This window comes from Tursiops truncatus, chromosome 2, assembly GCF_011762595.2.
Source record: "Tursiops truncatus isolate mTurTru1 chromosome 2, mTurTru1.mat.Y, whole genome shotgun sequence".
In the NCBI taxonomy this organism is placed as follows: Eukaryota; Metazoa; Chordata; class Mammalia; order Artiodactyla; family Delphinidae; genus Tursiops; species Tursiops truncatus.
Window position 1 is genome coordinate 66,184,254 of NC_047035.1, and position 17,536 is coordinate 66,201,789.

The window sequence follows — 17,536 nt, forward strand, 5'->3', positions numbered from 1 at the left end:
CGCCACTCTGCCCTGCCCACCAGGCAGCATGCATAGCCTACAATCCAATCAGATCTTCCGAGGGCCCTGGTTGTGCTAAGAAGCAAGGGGTGTAAAGGGAGCTTACAATGCAGGCCTCTCTGCATCAATATCTAGAAGAATCCTAGAGAGGACTGAACTAAACTGGTCCAAATCGACTTCATTTCTCCACATCAGTTTATTTCTCTCAAAACTTGCCACCTTCTTTCTCACACCTTCCTTTTCCTCCTCAGCCTTTTTCCCAAAGAACAATCTCGATTCATTACCTCTACATCCTCACCCCACGGTAAAGAGACTTCCTGCTACTACCCTTCCTCCAGTTCCTATTCTCTCTACCACTCAGATTCGAGATATGATGCTGAGCAAAAAGGACATGGCCCCTGCCCTCACCCCACTTACAGTCTAACGGGCAAACCAGCTGTTTCCTCTACAATCCTCTCTCATTATTTTTTACCTACCAGATGTTCCTCCCTCTTATCGTCCTAGCAACCATCTATTTATCTTTTTAGTGGAAGCTCAAATGGTACCTCCCTTGTGAAATCTTTCTCTACTCCCCTAGGTAGACTTAAATGCTTGTTTTCCTGTGTTTGCACAGCACATAGTACATAATCAACCTGTTACTGGTAGGGTTTGGTTGGTTGGTTGGTTGGTTGGTTGGTGATTTTTGTGCTTCTGTCTGTTCACTAGGATGGTAAATTACTCAAGACGGGATGACGTTTTCTCTCGGTAACTCCAGTGCCCAGAAGAGCATGGCATCTAGCAGTAAACAAATAAAACTGTGTTACATAGTCCATACCTCAGTTAATATTCCATCCATTCAGCCATTCACACTACAAACCTCAGGATCACCTTTGGTTCATCCTTTTCTCTCTTCCCCTACTCCACCGAAGTCCTGACACATACTTCTGAGTCACTGGCTTCCCCTTTTCTGCTCTGCAACCCCATGGTCACAGCCTCATCCCAGCCCTTGTGTTTTCTTACCTGGCCTATGACAGCAACCTGCTCATCACTTTCAGCCCTCCCACCACTGACTGACCTTTCAAGTTGTTGCAAAAGTGATTTTCTAAAACACAGGTCTAACTTCTCTATTCAATAGGATAAAGTCAATTCCTTAGCATGGTTCCAACTCACCTCTCCAGTCCCATTTCCTACCTCTCTGTGATTGACCTGCCCCAACCAGCCATCTACTCACTTTACGCTTGGGTCACATTAAACTGGTACATGCCATGTTTGTTCCTGCTTCCATGCCTTTGCATGTGCTCTCCACCCTACCTGGAACACCACCATCACCTCTCTTCCCCAAACACACACACACACACACACATACACACACACACATACACACAAAGGCATGTGCACACACATACCTTTTCCTGGCAAGTTTCTATTTTGGATAGAAGCCCAGCTCAAATATCAACTTCTCCCTGAAGCTTTTCTCAAGTCTGCCAGAATTCATTCGTTTCTCTCACACTGCACCCACACATTACTTTGTTCATACCCCTAGTATAGCACTTAATGTACTGAATTTTAATACTGTCTACACAGCTGTGTCCCCTACAATATTGTAACTTGTTGGAGCCCAAGACCTATCTAATTCATCTTTGTAATGCACACACGCCATATAATACAACATATAGGAGGTTATTAATAAATGTTTTCACCACTGCTGAAGATGACTGTAGAGTCCGCATGTCTAGAAATATTAGAAAAGAAAATACGAAACTTTAACCTGAATGCTGGGGGCACACACTGGTCCCCAGGCAGAGGGATGGACTAGATAATCCCTCAAGGACCCTCTCAATTCTAGTCTGATTCTCAGAGCATTTACTGAGTACAACAGGCCAAGCACTATGCTGGTGATTTTTTTTTTAATCAAGCATCTTATCTATCTCTCACAACAAACCTGTAAGGTAAGCAAATTATTTCCTTTTCAGTGCTGAAGAAAGGTAACCTCGGAGAGAAAAAGACTTTCCCAAGTTCCCGCAGCCAGCCAACAGCAAAGCCCCCTACTGACGTGAAATTCAAAGACAAGCCTGGCCAAAAGGAATCGAACTTTTTTAAGCATTGAAGCACAGCAGCGCCCCACTGGCCCTAATGAATGGGAAAGAGCCATCAAAGATAACACATGAACAAGCAGAAATCAAATGCTTTTCCCTGTAGCTTAAGTGAGCCCTGGTCTCTGCTGAGATTGAGCCATATATAGTGTAAAACTTAATAAAAACCAATAAGAACCCAATCCTTATTACAACTGCAGTTGGAAATATCCCCTACAGGAAGGGGAAAGATTTCAGAAGCAATGAAGAAAACTCTAATTAGTCCCTCACATCACACTTTACCCAGCAGAATCCAAAACAAAACTCTAGATGGCGTCCCTTTCAAAGGTCCAGAGATTCATTAGTTACTGTACTTTGAAATAGCTGTCAGCTAGTCTGTTTCCTGCCTTCTTTCCAGTGCTGGCCTCACTGGCCTCCTGGCTGGTGTTTCTCACCCCGATTCCCTTCATCCTCTGCCATGTATAGCAGAGCCTAACCTGCATCCCCTGATCCCACCAGGTTCTTTCCCTACCAGATCATTACTCACACTGTTCTCAGCCTGCGATGACCTTCCCCAGCTTCTCAAAAATATATATTCAATGGCCAAAGCTGAAACAATCTGAGCAATGTAACAAATAACCATAGTATTGAATTATAACCTAAAGTATAAAATAAACATCCATGAGTCTATACTGATATAAATAAATGCTTGAATAATGAAATAAAGGCAAGAGTGATATTCCTTACCAAAAATTCCAATTAATAAATGTAGGGAAATAGAAAATCACCATTATAATACCACAGTAATAATTGCTACAGGCAAGATCCACTGATCAATGCTAAAATCAGCGGGGAAAACTGTTCAGGAGAAAAACGATATTAGCACAGCCTCAAAACAGCACCTCCCAAATTTACTAATGACTGTGATGCTTTTAACAGATGCCCACAGATCCTTTGACAGACCTCCCTCCGAGAGATGAAGCTCAAGTCCCTTCACCTTGAGTGTGGCTGAACTTAGAGACTTGCTTCTGAGGCATAGTGCATGGAAAGGAAGAAACAGTAACTTTACTGGCAACCACGACCTTGACCATGTGATCAAAGTTAAAATCACCAGCAATCAGTTGTGCAGTTATCATGAGATAACCTGATAATCTGATTTACATGATGAGAAGGGGACATCACTTCTGTGGTGTTCTCCCCAAAATCCATAATCTTAGTTTTATTCAGGTGAAAACACCAGCCAGACTAAAACTGAGGGACATTTTAGAAAATACCTGACTAGTCTTCAAAAGTATTAAGGTCACAAAAGACAAGCAAAGACAGAGAAACTGTCACAGACTAGAGGAGACTAAAGAGATGTGATGACTTAATGCAATGTGGGGTCTTGGATCAGATGCTGGAACAGAAAAGGGGCATTTATGGAAAAAACAGGTAAATCTAGAGGAAAATAAGTGTTTGGTTAATAGTAGTGTATCAGTGCTAATTTCTTGGTCTTAATAAATATATCATGGTTATGTCAGAGGGTAACACTAGAGGAAGCTGGGTAAAAGTTATATGGGGACATTCGTACTATCTTTGCTACTCATAAATCTAGGTTTATTTCAAAATAAAAAGTTTTTTAAAGTACACCTGTTCTTTTTCTGATTCTTGTATGTATTTTATACTTTCATTTTTCTAAAAGGAGCATGTTTTCCTTGAAAAATCAGAAACAAACAGCAAGATGTTCATTTTTAACAACCACCTTCTTGGACTTCCCTGGCGGTCCAGTGATTAAGATTCCGTGCTTCCCATGCAGGGGGCATGGGTTCGATCCCTGGCTGGGGAACTAAGATCCCACATGCTGCATGGCGTGGTCAAAAAAAAAAAAAATGTAAGGCCACCTTCTTGGAGAAAGCTCCTCTCAGGAGGGTAAATTGCTCCTTACGCTGCATTCCTTTAGGATTTTGTCTGTTCAGAGACTCTGTTGCAGCATTCAGTTCATTCTTCCTTTTTTTATAGTTGTTATGTGTCTCTCCTCTTAGCAGCTCTATGGAGGCAAGGGCCCTTTTAATCCTACCCAACACTTAGAATCCAGTGAGTGTCAGCGGAGCTACTGGCAGGAAGGAAGCCTCCATCCATCCAGGGACAGTCCCTGAGCCAACCCTACTTTCAGGGCTGGCCTGCCAGCTGCTGTTTTTCTAGACCTTCTCTGCACCTGGGGCCTCAGCAGGTGTCTGCTCTGATGCAATGTTAAAGCAGAGCTCTGAGACCAATCAGTCCCAGGCCAATTCAAATCTCTACCATCCCTGGTCACCACTGAAAATACAGCCTGTATGATCATTGATCCTTACCCAGTGGGCTTTACAAACTGGCCCAGGCATCTCCCCATCTCACTCACATCTCACAGCTTTTCTTCTTTTCCACTGTCCCCTCGGGAACCCCACCCTTCACTCCAGCTCCAAAGTAAACAGGCTCTCCTACAGCCTGTACCTATCCTCAAAATGTTCTGTTCACCTCCCAGCTTTATTGGGACCATGGTTCTCCTGTTATGCTGGTCCTCTTGGGAGGTTAAAAGCCAGAATATACCTAAAGTAAACTGCTGTGGCTCACTGCATCCCAGGCCCCTACCCAAAACACATGTCAGAGAACAAACCTAGAGGGAAAAAACACAGGATGCAAAGTATATCCAAATTATTTTAGATCCAAAACTTCATTCTTTATGAGAAAATAAGCAAATGTTCATTTTTATTCAAGGAACAAATAGCTCCCTGGCTTCATATGTTGAGCATTAACTGCAGGATTTGCTTAAGAACAGGAATTCTAAATTCTACAGCAAGGGAGTGTAAGAAGTGGCAAAGATCAAATGGTGGCCATAGTTTGTGGTGCCTTACCGTAAACCTAAAATTTATACTTGGAAATCTGTCTCAGAGTTCTAGAACAGGAAGTTGGCAACTGAAGGCGTACCCTTTGTGGAGCCATAGCTAATGCACAGGATGTTTCAGAACCCTTGAGGCTATGATACTTTTCAAGCCAGGTAAGCAACAGTCTAAATATAGCACTCTTCGGTGCTCTGATTCAGTTCTGTAGGAGAAAATGAATGGTCTGAGAGTCACCTGGCTAAGCCCAAAGTCAGCTTCTTCTCCCCCTCAGTATAGCTGAGACTTTTTGTTTTTCATCTGCAAACTTTCACCATCGTTTGAACAATAAGTAATTGGTAGCAAAACTGCATACAAGGAGAACTGCTCAATACAATCCCCTAGCTAAGGCTGCTATATATACCACAATGCAGGCTGCGCATTAAACAAGGGCACCACTTCTAGGGGGGCCCTTCACACCACAAATATCAAGATTTGCATATTTATTAGTGTGGTTTTCCGGAAGATGGCAGGAAAGCACCCTATTCCATAAAAATCACTATATGATGACAGTTCCCTAAACGTGGAAGTGTTTTGAGGAAGGGATATCTTTTTCTAAATTGCATAAAGGTGCCATATGGGCTAGCAGCAGCTACGATTTTATTTCATGCTGTAAGACTGTTCTCCAACCAGTAATTCTGTCTCTAAATTCTTAAAACACCAGTCCACAGTAAGGACTCACAAGTATTTCTGACTTTCTGGCTATTTCTCCGAGAGTTTTCACTTGCAGTAAATTTAACCTCAACTCAGATAAACATTTATAGATATGGGGAAAAAGAACAATTTCATACAAAATAATAATATATCTAGCTAAAATAGTATCCTAAAACAGACATGGTTGGCTGAGCTTTTATATACAGAAACTCATACCAGCTTTTTAAATGCCTATAAATTTCACTTTCCCAGCACTACAACTGTACCGTGACCTAGTTTCTCCACTAGAGAGGTCCAATTATGTTTCAAAGTGAGGCTAAAATTTTGTCCTAAATTTATAATGGGAGAGACTCATTAATTTGCTCTCATCCCCTAAAACAAACTTACTCCTTGGGTGAATCACATAGTGGTATTTTTATTTTTTTAGTAACACTACATATGTCAACATATATTTGTTGGGAACAATGACTATATGCTAAGAGCTCTTACAATGCTAGGATCTGGAAATACATAAACGAATATAATATGGCCCTTTTCCTCAAGAACTTCACATGTTAGTGGAAAAGAGAAATATATGGATACATGATTGTAAATCATGTATTCCAAACTAGTAAAGTAATATGAACTTTACTGGGGACATATGCTAGGTTCAAGGACGAAAGGAGGTGGGAGGCATTAACTACATGTGAGGTATCAAAGATGCTTCAAAGAACCTGTATCAGTTTGGGTTATTTTGCTGTAAGAAATAGAACCAACTATCGCATGTCAGCAAAAAGAAATGCATTGAAAGAATATGAGGAAGATCACAGACTCCAAGGAAAAACTGAAGAATTTGTCCATAGAAAAGACGGGGAACAAGAATGTCCAGGGGGATCGGGATAGCAGGAAGGAAATGCCACCGTCTACAATTCCCCTGACGTGCTTATCTGTTTGGCCTGGCTTGGGGTCTTGTGTCCACCCCTCGGGCTGGCAGAGAGCAGGGCACCTGAACTGACAGTTACACCAAGGTCCACAGAGGAAGGCAGTTCCCAAGATGGCACACCAGTACCAGAAGGGGAAAGCACGCAAGGTGAGCAAAAGCCAATGTCCACTTCCAGGGGTCTCACTGGTGACCTGAGTGAGAACAGTTTCTGTGTAAGGGGCATGGGATCCAGATTACTTTAGGCCAGGAGCCGATGTAAAGTGAAGCAGGGTATCCGTCTCTGTTAAAAAGCATGGCAGTGAGAAAAGGGAAATAGAACAACAGTAGAAAATAAAAGCAGGATCAAAGGAGGGGTTTTTTGGTTCTTGTTTACTTTTAACCTAGAAGCAACTTGACCATATTTCTAGATAGAGGAAGGAGTCGGAGCAATAGGGGCAGTTTAAGATCTGGGTGAGCCCTGGAAGATGGATTTCTTCTGAAGAGAAAGAAGTTACTATTGCCATTTACCACGCCAGGTACTTACTGTGCCAGACACCAGGCTAAAGAGGCTTCTCCTGCATTATCTTCTAATACTACCAAATGGGTACTGTAATTATGCCCATTTCAGAGAATGGGGAATTGAGTGTGGAAAGTTTTAAGTAAAGTGCTCAAGGTCACACAGCTACAGTGGCAGAGCAGAGAACAGGTAGATTTCTTTCTGACTCCAAAATCCATGCTTTTAACAGTATTTTGCCTCTTCCTGTAAAAGCAGGAAGAGAAGGTAGGTAAAAGGGGGTGTACCAGCTTATAGATTTGTATTAAGCAGGTAGGACATGGGAGAGATTCCTATCATTAATCTTCTCTTTTCTCTGCAGGATATAGCAGCCATTAGTTGAGAAATGGGAGGTTGAGAATGGCACAGTGAGGCTGACCAGTGAAGGATTGTTACAATTTGGGCTGGAAATGGGACAGACATATGATACAAAAAGGCCTGAGGAGAATGCTGAAGACTCCCCTACACCACACACACACACACACACACACACACACACACACTTCCCCAAGGTTGCACAGGAACCACTGCCCATGGCTGTGTAACCCTCTACAGCTTCTACAGCAAGTCTACCCAGTGCGGGTGGAGGCAGAGCAGCAAGATGCTAAGACAGAACCATGCTCAAGTCCCAGCTCTGGCTGTGTTAAAAAGAAGGGTAAAAATAAAGAAAATCTTATTCAGATCAGTAATTTCTCTGGCTCTGAGCTCAGAGATTATTATTCTTATCCTACCTGAGGCAGCAGTAAAGTAATGCTTTAAAATTATACACACACATATACATACAAACACACACCCATATATACAGAAATATATTCAATTTCTATCATTAACAACTTCAGTTAGCATTCATCTACAGTTATGACATAAATGTCAACTAGCAACATCTTTCCTATTTCTATTTTTTTAAATCATTAATAACTTTATTTTCTTAGTCTTTGTTTCTTAAAAGTCCATGATTACCAAATACTATTTTTAGAGCAGAGCAGGTAATAATCTTGGGTAATATGACTAAAATTTAGAAAGGCCTAAGATATCTACAAAAAGTACATCTAAAAGGCTTAAAAATTAGATAAGATGTAGACTTGATAGCTAATGCCTCTGTGGAAGCAATACCCTCATGAATATTTAAAAGTCACCTGGAAAATCATTACATTCTGTCTTGAAGCTAATTCCATGGTTTTGTATTTAGTAGAGAAAAAATAAATCATGGGACAGAATGAAAAGCAAGATTCCAGTTACACATTTTTAAAGTACGCACATATAGATCATAGCAGACATCTGGAAAAATTTATACCAATTGTTAAACTATATTTACCTCTGGGATTGCAATGGGGTGGGCTTGGAGTTCCTACTCAGAGAGGAGAGGAATTTTTACTTTTCATTTTCTACAGTACTCTGATTTTTAAAAAAAATAAGCCTGTATTTCTTTAAACTTTTGACTATTTATTCACCTATTTATTCATTCATTTATCTATCTTAGTAAACTTTTTATTTTGGAAAAATTTTAGATTTACAGAAAAGCTGCAGAGATAGTACAGAGAGTTCCCACAACAACCACACACTGTTTCCTCCTTTCTTAACATCTTACATTATCAAGGGACGTGTGTAAAAACTATAAAGCTGATCTTGGTACATTACTATTAATTAAAATCCAGACTTTATTTGGATTTCACCAGTTTTTCCGTTAACGTCCTCTTCTGTTCCAGGACCCAATCTAGAGAACCACATTGCATTTAGTTGTCATATCTCCTTGGTCTCCTCTGGTCTGTTACAGTTTCTTAGGCTTTCCTTGTTTTTCATGACCTTGACAGTCTTGAAGAAGACAGGCCAGCTGCTCTATATAATGTCCCCCAATCTGGGTTGTCTGATGTTTCTCTCATGATTAGAATGGGGTTATGGGTTTTTGGATAGATTATCATGGAGATGAAGTGCCCTTATCATCACATCAGTATCGGGGGTACATGACTTCAGCATGATATCACTGGCAAAGGTTACTTCATCACTTGCCTATAGTGGTGTTTTCCAGACTTCTCCCCTGTAAATTTACTTCATAATTTTCTTTTTCTGTACTGTTCCTTGGAAGTGAGCCATCAAGTCTAGGCCACCCTAAGTGGCGGGGCGGGGGGGGTGGGGGGGATAGGTTAAGCTCTTACTCCTAGAGATAGGAGTACTAATGTACATTATTTTGAATTCTTCAGTAAGGAAGACGTGCCTCTTTTCACGTTTGTTTATTTATTCAATCATTTATTTATATTAACATACATTCATGTATATTTATTTTATACTTTGGATTATAACTCAATACTATCTGATTTATTTATTTTATTGCTCAGAGTGTTCCAAATTTGGCTATTAGAAGCTCTTTCGGGAACTCCCTGATGGTCCGGTGGTTAGAACTCGGTGCTTTCACTGCCGGGGCCCCGGTTCAACCCCTGAAGAGGGAACTAAGATCCTGCAAGCTGTGCGGCTGGACCAAAAAAAAGCAGCTCTTGCAGCTTGCCTCCTGTGCCCCTTTGACATGCCCCATCCTTTTGCTTTTGTTTTGTGAGCACTTCCTTACTTTCTCATACTACATGATGTTCACACTCATCTTAAGCTTTTCCCTGTCCTAGCCTTAGAAAATTACTCCTTTTATTGAAGAAGGGTGTTTAGAAACCAAGCTCTGGGCACTGAATGTGTCCCTTCAACTACCTTTTAATAAATCTGTTGAAGATTTAATAAGTTAGCATATGTGAAGCTCTTCTTAACATAGAGCCTGACATATAATTAGCACCCAATAAACAGAAGAAAGCCATTATTGTCATTGTTATTATTATTATTACTATTATGTACATTTTTAACAAATTTGGAACTTCCAAATCCTAAACTAAAATTATATCCCATTAGTCATTATATCAAGCCCCAATAGGCCTACCAATCTTTCTATATTTCTGAGGCTCAGGAACACATAAGGCCAAGAAATAGACATTCCTCCACCCCTGGCCCAGGATTCTACATTCTTTGACCATAATACTTTTTTTCTTTCCTATCCTAGCATCTACACAGAGCCATAAAATCGAAAGACTTCTGTGGAAAAAGATGTCCCTTAATTTTTAAGTTTAAATGAAACATTTCAAGGGCATTTAAAAAAGAATCACTCCCATATACAAGTCAAACTCACTTTGGATCTATAGAGTGCAGTTCTGAATTCCTGTCCCAAATAACTGTTGTTTAGAAATGCTGCAATGTCTTTGGAATGGAAATGGCTATTGTCCAATAGATCTGTAAAAACCCCTTCAAACAATTCCTGTTGTGTCAAACCACAAATGCCATCATTCTTATTGAGCAATAGGTACTAGAGAGTCCCCTTTATGAATTAAATAACCAATAGCAAGAGTTCTAAGGGGGTGACTTAAAGGGAACGTCTACCTTAAGTACTCTGGCCAGTTAGAGTGGCCACTAGGTATCCTCTGGTCATGAGAATCAGAGAGGTGTCCTGGGAGACACAGATCCTGGGAGGATCTGTGGGAGGACCCTGGGACCAATGGGCAGGCTCAGGACACAGGAATAGGAATGATTAAAAAATATAGGGTCACTCGCACCTTTCAGGGCATTACCTGGGCCCTGCAGAGTTGCTGGGTGGGAAGTACTGTCGAAACTTCACCCTGCTTTAGGACACATCAGAAGCCTCATAGAGTGCAGGGTAAAAGCATTGCAGGAGGAATGCTAGGAGATAAAAGGAAGCAGAAGTTTCCCAACATGACAAAACTCTTCTCAGTTTTTCAGCATCCACGATCTTCTTCCTAAACATTCTGGGTTTCTGTTAGGTTTTGGATAACTGCTTTTTGCTCTTGGTATCTCAGAATGTACTAATTTTTTTTTTCTTGGTCTAACCCAGGTCTATATTCTTCTGAGCAAGGCCAATTGATCCCTACCATAGGCTGCAACCTGTAAAATCCCCTGGCTCCCGTCTAGAATACTGTCTGGCCTACCTTGAACTTCTTGCTTTTGCTCCCAACATGATCCCACCCAGCTGTCTCTTCCAGGTCCTTAACCTGCTCAGTCCATCTCTATCTCACTGTCCAGAGCAGCCCCTGCCCTTGGGTCATGGCCCTCAGGCACCATGTGGCTTCACACAAATGTCCTCCAAGCTCCGGAAAACATATCCCAATATCCTTGAGGAAAAGAGTTATATGAACCAGAGCAACCAAAGCCACCTTTTGGGAATGGAAGCAAAGCCTCATAATGCTGGTGGGGATTATCTTTCCCCTCCTCAGGAAGTACAGGAGGGACCAGGTCAGCAGAAGCAGCAATTCCTTACTTCCTAACATTGGGTTATTACTATTAACTAATCTTTAGACTTTACTGAAAAGTAGCCAAGGAGCAGAAGGCTTCAATCCCAGGAGGCCAGCACTGGAGGTGTATACAGTCAGATGCATTGGTATTACAAAGAGAGAGCAGGATTGAGAATCATTTACAGCTGGGTTCAGTTTCTGACCCAGCCCTCACCAGCAAAGAGACTTCAAGCAAATCATAGACTATAAGCTTCAACGTAAGATGGTAACCCAGTGTTAACAAAATCTATAATTTACTTTAAAATACTTCAGTATAATCTGTGTGATATACATATGACAATTAACTTAAGCTTCATTTCTAGACTTAGCTAAAGTAATATCTGGTAAATATAGTCGAGGGTTGGGGGTATGTGCCAGCCAGCATTATATCAAAAAGGGGGTAGCCTCACTCCTACATCAATCAACAATCACTGCTTTGTCATTTAGAAAGCTGAAAGTTAGAAATGGATTTTCCTTGGAAAAACTAAAGGTATTCAAGACATGTGAGTTAGTTAAAATACTGTAGAAACACTTCCGGGAAGAAAAGAATAAGAATCCTCAGATGTGCCCCGTAGTGATGTTGTCTGAGGCTCAATCCCTAATCTGTCTTTGTCTTCAACCACTGGTTCAGAAGAATTTCTGACTGTGTGATGCTTACTAAAGGGCACAGAATCCTACCTCAAGTAAAGCTTTTACTATACAGTTGGAGCACCTAAAAGGAAATAGAGCTGGAACTTCATTAATCCTATCAAACGGATTGTATGAAATATTTTGTGCCTACTTTGTTAATAAATGTTTGTCTAATAAATACCTGTATGCGTGGTAAATTTTGGTCTGAGTCTTGCAGTCATTACAACTTGGTAAAGGTTGTGGAAGAGTAGTTAATTATCAGTTCAAACTTCTTAGGTAGCTACTATGATTTCCAAAAAGAACCTGAGAATTGGGTGTGATCAAATTGGTTTAAGGAAATTCTCAATTTCCATCCTTCATAGCCTACAGAGTTGTTGAGGAGTTACATGTAAAAAGCTGACTGTAAACTCTAAAATCCAGTACAGACATACTGTCTCAGAAATATTTTTGATTTGTACAACCCAAGATTCCCCAGGGTTGGCTAGCTCAGGGGTACAGATGGAGTCACATTATTGGTAATGTCTTACATTTACCAGTTTCTTTCTCTTACCTGCCTCACCAGAGTCTAGTTCCCTGAAAAAAGAGCACTGGGTAGAATTTCACGATGTTTCAGCATGAAATGTGTGTGCACACTCCTTACAGCATGGGCACCTTTGCCAGGAAGGGCTGATATTTCCAGGCACTAGCAGGCCCCTCTCACTGATGCTCTGGGCAATAATCTACAGGTTGGGGGCTCACCCCATGGGAGATGCAAGACAAACCTTTGAGAATATGAAGAAAATTTAAGATTTCTGCTTAATTTTTGTTTCATCCTTTTTAATTTTTACTTTTGTGTATGTTTTATAAAATAATATATAAATACAAGTGAGAGCTTAGACATTTTTTAACACATAAGGCTGACAGGAGAATTTGGAAACCTCTGGTTAGAGCATCTGTAGATAGATGGGAACACACTTTTCTCCCTCTTGCACAATATACTCTGCCTAAGGCTGCTGAAGCAGTGGTCTTGTGCTCAAATCAGATACAGATTCTTTAGTTGAATAGCTCTTATGTACACTACACTTGCCCCTCCCCAGTTTTTACAGGTCTCAGCCCTGAGTCCAGGGAGTGACCACCTCAAACTGGGCTCAGAGTCACTTCACCCTTTGGCAATTAGAGCTTATCATGGCAGACTCCATTTCTCTTAGGATGAGTTCTCTTCAGAAATCTCTTTTGACCCTAGTGCCAATACACTCTGTCCACTGATGGAACAGACCACTAAATCATCAGCAACATAGGGCAGACATTCAGCGGACATGCCCAGACATGTCTGGAGCTCAGTGATGGAGGCAACTCATGCTGAGAGGCTCCAGCCTACACCACATCTGACAGTGTGAGGAATATTAACCCCTCACTGCTAAATCATATAATCATTTCCAAGGCAAAGCTTCACCTGTACTGGGAAAACCTCTCTAGGCAATCGTGTCCCCTGAGAGTGGATGCATAACCTCTTTGTCTGCTTACTTATTTAATGTCTGTGGGAAAAATGTAAAATCAACATTTAATATTGAGTATTTAGAGTATTTTAATACCTGAGGGTGCAACAGATTGTGTGAATTGAATCTGTATTAGAAAAGTAAATGCACATTTTAAAGTGTGGAATTTCCCTTGACAAGATTATGAGAGTTTAACAGTAAATGTTAGTATTCACTGGGCCCAAAACAATTTTCTATGGAAACATTTTCCCCAAATTAGTGTAGAAAGGAAGCGTAAGGAAAATAAAATTTGATATATAGACCGTCCCCAAGTTATGATGGTTCAACTTATGATTTTTCAACTTTATAATGGTGCAAAAGCATACGCATTCATTAGAAACTATACATCAAATTTTGAATTTTGATCTTTTCCTGGGCTACTGATATGCAGTATGACACTCTCTCTGATGGTGAGCAGTGGCAGCTTTGTCATTCACACTATCAAGAGGATAAACAACTGATAAACTTAAAACCATTCTATACTCAGTCAACCATTCTGCTTTTCACTTTCAGTACAGTATTCAATAAATTACATGAGATATTCAATACTTGATTATAAAATGGGCTTTGTGTTAGAAGATTTTGCCCAACTGTAGGCTAATGTAAGTATTCTGAGTACATTTAAGGTAGGCTAGGCCAAGCTATGATGTTCGGTAGGTTATATGTATTAAATGCTTTTTTGATTTACAATATTTTCAAATTACAATAGGTAACCCCATCATAAGTTGAGGAAGATCTGTATAAATATCAGTCATATGATATGGTTGTTCCTGTCCAATTTAGGGAAGAAGCAGGGTAGTTGGATAAGATGCTGATACAAGACTCCTTTGACCACCGAAATCTCACAGGTCTGGGACTGGAACAGAAATTCTCCTAAAACAAGGTCAGGCGGCAAGGCTGGCCACCAGTTAGTCATGCTTTTACATTATGAATAGCTCCAGCCCCCACTAAACACTCCTGAGAGTTTTCAGTATCTCACACACTGTGCTAGGTGCTTTGTACCTAAACTACACATTGTGCCTAAATTATACAATACTTGACAAGGCAGGTACTATGAAGAAAAGCAAAGCCCAGAAGGGCAACTTTCCTTAGGCACAGAGCTAGTATGTGACTGGGATCTGAACTCAGAAGATCTAACTGACCCCAATCACAGCTCACCAACATGCCACCTGCCTTCCTCAAGGGAACTAGTTGTCTTCAATGGGAAAAATGGTTGCTGATTTGCTCTCTTTTGAATATTACTGTGAACAATGCCAGTGTTGTGAGCCACAGAGTTAAAACTGGCTCCTGGAGAGGGTGGAGAAAAGGGAAACCTCTTGCACTTTGGTGGGAATGTAAGTTGATACAGCTACTATGGGGAACAGTACGGAGGTTCCTTAAAGAACTAATAATAGGGCTCCCTGGCGGCACAGTGGTTGAGAGTCCGCCTGCTGATGCAGGGGACGCGGGCTCGTGCCCCGGTCCGGGAAGATCCCACATGCCGCAGAGCGGCTGGGCCAGTGAGCCATGGCCGCTGAGCCTGCGCGTCCGGAGCCTGTGCTCCGCAACAGGAGAGGCCACAACAGTGAGAGGCCCGCGTACTGCAAAAAAAACCCAAAAAAAAACAAACAAAAAAAAGACACATGCACCCCAATGTTCATTGCAGCACTATTTTACAATAGCCAGGACACGGAAGCAACCTAAATGCCCATTAATGGACGAATGGATAAAGAAGATGTGGTAAATATATACAATGGAATATTACTCAGCCATAAAAAGGAACAAAACTGGGTCATTTGTAGAGATGTGGATGCATCTAGAGACTGTCATACAGAGTGAAGTGAAGCAAAAATTGAGACACAGAAGTAGAGAACAAACGTATGGACACCAAGATGGGAAAGCGGCAGGGGGTGGGTGGGGTGGGGTGATGAACTGGGAGATTAAGATTGACATGTATACACTGATGTGTATAAAATGGATGACTAATAAGAAAAAAAATTTTTTAAAAAACTGGCTCCTATCCATTGGAATTAATTCAAAAGACAAATGAGAATCACGCCTGCAAAACAGAAATACATTCTGGTGCTGAAGTCAGCAGTGTGTAATCCTCTTGAGTCAGGATGTAGTAACTTTATGTATCAACTTTTGGAACTCTGATCAGATAAATTTTTATTTCAAAGTGAAAAAAAAATAACACACTTTTTCCATCTAGGATAACACATTTCTTATTTGTTAGAGTCCCCATCCAGTGCTCACACTGTGCATTTTCTCCCCCTCTTCACCACAGCACACCAGCCACACTGGATACCTGAGGTTGTCCTAGACACAGGCTTTCACAGAGCTGGAAAAGTTTCAGAGCACAGCTAGAAAGATCGTGGGGATGGAAGGGCCTTCCATGAAAGAAAGTCTAAAATTATCAGGTCTATAGTTTAGAAAAGGGGAAGCCAGGAGGTGGGGAAGCATGACCTAAGTCTATTAGACAATAAAAAATTATTCAGGGTGACCCTAAGCTCATTTTCACCAAATTCAATAGAGTTAGAAACTCTACAGGACTTGGTGACTCGGCAGGACTTGGTGACTCAGCAGAACTTGGGTGAGGGGAGAGGTGAAACAGAAGGCTAAGGATGACACCCAGTCTCTGCCCTGAGGGATGGGATTGAAGACAGGGCTTTATTCTAGACAAGGAGTTCAGAAAGAGCAACAAGTTTGGAATGGGGAAGACAATGAGATTTTAGATGTGCAGAGTGAAGGTACTCAAGGAAGATTTGGGAGAACACAAACAGAAGGCAGGAGAAATATAAATCTGAATCTCAGGGAAAATAATCAGAGGGTAAAAATCTGAATTCATGAGTCATCAGCACATGGCTACAGGAGAAGCCATCGACAAGCACAGGATCATTCAGAGGAAAGGAGGAGAGTTAAAGATTGTCCCTTCTGCTCTGGGACCAGATTCACTGTCTCATGGGAGCTGTTTTAGGCTAAATAAAACATTAAACTCACTTACCTAGTGGGCATTAAAACATATGTAATACTATTGAACACTTAAACTCTGTGACTTTTTTTGGCTCAAAGAATTTTACAAATAAAATTTTAAATCTATTTGTTATAAATAAATACAATTTTACAGTCCATAGTTTTCATAAGAGAACTTTGTTACTGTTACTCTCAAAAAACAAAATATAAAAAGGAAAACATCTGAAGTAAATTTGCAGATGCCAGATGAATTATGGCACTATTGCTCCAGAAATAGTTATCTGAGGATGACATGAAAGACAACCTTCCCATTCTCCCCTAAAATGTCCCTTGGGAATCTTGTTAAAAGTCTACATGGCCCTAGAAGATAGGACTCTTCTTCCCAGGAATCTGCTCCTTCTTGTAACCATTTCTCATTTAATCTATTTAGGTCAATTTGTTTGTTTTTCTAGCTAAACGTTTAGATATTTATCATTGCGGGAGTACAACGATGGTTACTAGTAACACATCGTGACCATTGCTGAGTTTGAAGCATGTATCAGGCACCATTCTAGGAGCCATGAGCATTCTCCTCAGCAAGCCCATGAGGCAGGCATCAGCGTTTCCATTTTACAAATGAAATGGAAGCTCAGCAAAGTTGAGCAACTTGACCAAGGCACATCGTTGGTAGCAGAAAAGCAGAATTCAATCCCTGATGTGTCTTTCATTAAAGCCCCTGCATGCTCTTTGCACTACTTCCCTAACTCATTTAGGGACTGACTTCATCACTGCATTATAAAGATAGTAAAGATATTGTTATGATAATTAACAAATTATTAGGTTGAACCACATGAAACGGCAAATATCTGGCCATTTTTGACCTACGAAAATGGGAATTCCACATGGTTTGACCTTATAAAAGCACATACACAGGTATTTGGGGGAAATGTCTGGAGCAGCAGTGTGAGTTTCTAAAGAAATTCCACACCCAATAGAAAGGGTAGAGGAGCACCAAATATTTCACTCAACTCATTAACAGAAAATACATGTTATGGCTAAAAGGGAGAAAGAATAAATAGAAAATATTTGAATTTA

At 40.8% G+C, this 17,536-nt stretch overlaps 1 protein-coding gene across 1 annotated transcript in view; it reads right to left on the reverse strand.

Moving 5' to 3' along the window:
- The window catches only part of AKAP6 (A-kinase anchoring protein 6), a 578,687-nt gene that overhangs the window by 456,048 nt on the left and 105,103 nt on the right, over nt 1-17,536 (reverse strand). Inside the window, exon 6 of the mRNA XM_033851195.2 lies at nt 633-774. The gene's annotated coding sequence lies outside the window, so the exon portion shown is untranslated. The remainder of the gene's footprint in view (nt 1-632; nt 775-17,536) is intronic.